General features: G+C 42.1%; 1 protein-coding gene across 1 annotated transcript in view; it reads left to right on the forward strand.

Moving 5' to 3' along the window:
- The window catches only part of LOC106809639 (scavenger receptor class B member 1-like), a 29698-nt gene that overhangs the window by 3187 nt on the left and 23576 nt on the right, over positions 1–2935 (forward strand). The window lies entirely within an intron of this gene.

Below are 2935 nucleotides of genomic sequence, written 5' to 3' on the forward strand. Positions count from 1 at the left end.
CAGGAGAGAGAAGACAGGAGGCAACGAGATGAGAGAGAGCAAGAGAGAGAGAGAGAGAGAGAGAGAGAGAGAGAGAGAGAGAGAGAGAGAGAGAGAGAAGACGAGAGAGAGAGAGCGAGAGAGAGAGAGAGAGAGAGAGAGAGAGAGAGAGAGAGAGAGAGAGAGATGAGAGAGAGAGAGAGAGAGAGAGAGAGAGAGAGAGAGAGAGAGAGATGGCCTGCTTACAAAACAGCAGACGACTAAACGCAAAATATTTAAAGTATAATATACTTTTACTGTTAAACGTCTATATAGAAGAAGCTCAACCTACCTGGATAGCACGCGTCCCCAACTCTAAGGTCTTCGTTTATAATGTTGAATTTGAAGGGGTGGTTCAATGTCGCCGTATACCACTAAAAGCATTGTAACTTTCACACGACACTGAACGCGTCATAGCAGGCCTTAATCTTAGAGCCTGTGTGAATCATATGTGAGCCTCGATCATTTGGAGACGGGTATTAGGGCATAACACCCTGTACGGCAGCTTCAAACCAAACCGCTAATCCCAACTATGTAGAATATTACACCCGGTGACTGAACTGCCCTGTGCATACACGATATTGGCACATGAAACTCTAGCGTAAGCTGCTTGTTCATGATAATATAACATCGTTATATATGTTATAAGAGGGGGGAACGGGGGGGGCGGTGGCTACATTTCCCACTTTCCCAGCCAAAACACACCATATCCCAGTTCCCAGTAAAATAAAACCCCAATTCCCAGTTCCCAGGAAATTATGTAGACATGTTTCAGGAAATTCAGTAGTTTAGGTTTTCAAACACTACATAAATACTAATATTTACATACTATTATTTATCTGGGGTCTACATAAATCGAATTAACGCAGAATAAATAAAAATAAAAAATAAAAAAACTAAATAAAAATATTAGCGCAGAAATTGAAATCCCGACGAATTGACACAATTTTCCCAGATCCCAGACAATTTTAGAGGGTCTTTCCCACGTCCCGATGGACTTCTGTTCCCGAATCACGGAAAATTGATCTGACATTTCCCAGTTCCCAGGTAAATAAAATGGCCAATCCCGCGTCCCGAAAATACCCGTTCCCCCCCCCCTCTTATAACCGTCTAAATAACCCTGTTTACAATGCTGTGCAGTCGTTTCATGCTTTTTATTTGACCTGAAGCCTCTTACAGGACAGAAGAGTTAGAATTTCTATACTGTTTGCTTAACTTATGTTAACTACGACTATATTTCTAATCGACATACAACAGTATACATGTGCATCTTACAAGTAGCAAGAACGTTTATATATCAGCTCCCGTCTTGTTTCAGTGACCTAACCTTAACTTTACCTCAAAAATAGTAAAAACGTATTAAGTCGCTGCCAACTGCCAACAATCGACCCTAGGCAGCAAATAGAGAAGGCATAACCAACTTTGAGCTGTTGTGCATCAAGATACACACGTTCCTCTCACGATAGCATCTTCATTTCTCTTGTTCTCTCGTATTATTCGTCCAAGGTTGAAATCATATAGTTGCCAAATGGCAAATATAATAATAAGTTTGCAACAACGCAATCCTTACTAGCAATTCGATAAGAAGCTAATTCCAATATATTTTGCTAAAGAACTGTAAATTTAACTGTTAAACTTCATTCTAATTAGCCCGGTTAATATGTTAGACTAGGATTAAACGCTAAACAGACTTATGACGTGCGTAGATTGCACGAATTCACTAATGAGCTCCACTCTAATGATTTTATGGTACACGTCGGAAATTATATTTTTAATAAATCATTTATTTTTATTATGCAAATTATATCTGATCCCTATAAAAGCTACTATGTTGAATAGTATTCCTAGTAGATATACGATTGACAATGGATCCAGCGATATGTAAAGAGTAACCGATCAAAACGGTGCGTACTGACATCATTGGGGTGATATATATCATCAATCAATAATCTGACCGATAAGTATTGATACCTGGAACATAACAGTGACACAACATCAGATATCCTGATTCATAAACAGTCGTATCGAGCACGCAAATAGCTCCATAACAGACGTTCCATAGCTTCTTGCTATCATGCGAACGACTGCTCCAGGAGCAGGCCTTTCGAAATCCAGCCAGGAAGGAGTACTGGACAGAAGCATGCGAGGCCAGCTTCACATCACTGGCCCACGGCTAGTTCGCTACTCTGTGTCTGGTCTCCACTCACCCGATGCCGGACAAACTGCTATGTATAGCAAGTGAATATGAATAATGGATGTGAAACGCTAGAGATAATTGCCGTTGACTGTTACATCGTTTTGCGTGATTAATCTGGACAGTACGACAGCATACTGTAATGGCTGGGTTAGAGGCACTGCACCCTGCCATACGGGGAGAGATCGATAGTGACACAAGACATTAGAGGGACCCTGATTGAAAGTTACTGTGCAATTGATTTAGTTATTAGTGGTGTGTTTAAACAGGCATCTTGGAATCGCGTCGAGGGTCAGTCATGTATTGTACATGCACGGTTCACACATATCACCACACACATATCACACACGGACCGCCGGCGTGATTTTTTTCAAAAAGGAAAAAATATCACGCTGGCCGGACCGGCTCAGCCGCCCTGCTCCGCCGCCCTGCGGAATTAGAAAATACTCGCTTGGGGAGTACCCGTTTGGGGAGTTTTAAGTATGTAACCTACCTGAAATGGCTGGAAATGGCATATACACCCCCATGCAGACCCCCCTAGAAGCGAACGCCTCCGGCGCTCGTTCGTCTGTGGTTCGTCTTGCCCCCCCCCCACACACATTAATTCTTAGCTACGGCCCTGGATTCAGAGGATTCAGGTAATTTCTAAAAAAAAAATTCTTCTGATTTATGGGATTTTTTTCGGAAGTTATATCGGCCGGGGGCCTCTGATTCGGTAAAAGG

Source organism: Priapulus caudatus, unplaced genomic scaffold (assembly GCF_000485595.1).
Source record: "Priapulus caudatus unplaced genomic scaffold, Priapulus_caudatus-5.0.1 Scaffold370, whole genome shotgun sequence".
Taxonomy (NCBI): Eukaryota; Metazoa; Priapulida; class Priapulimorpha; order Priapulimorphida; family Priapulidae; genus Priapulus; species Priapulus caudatus.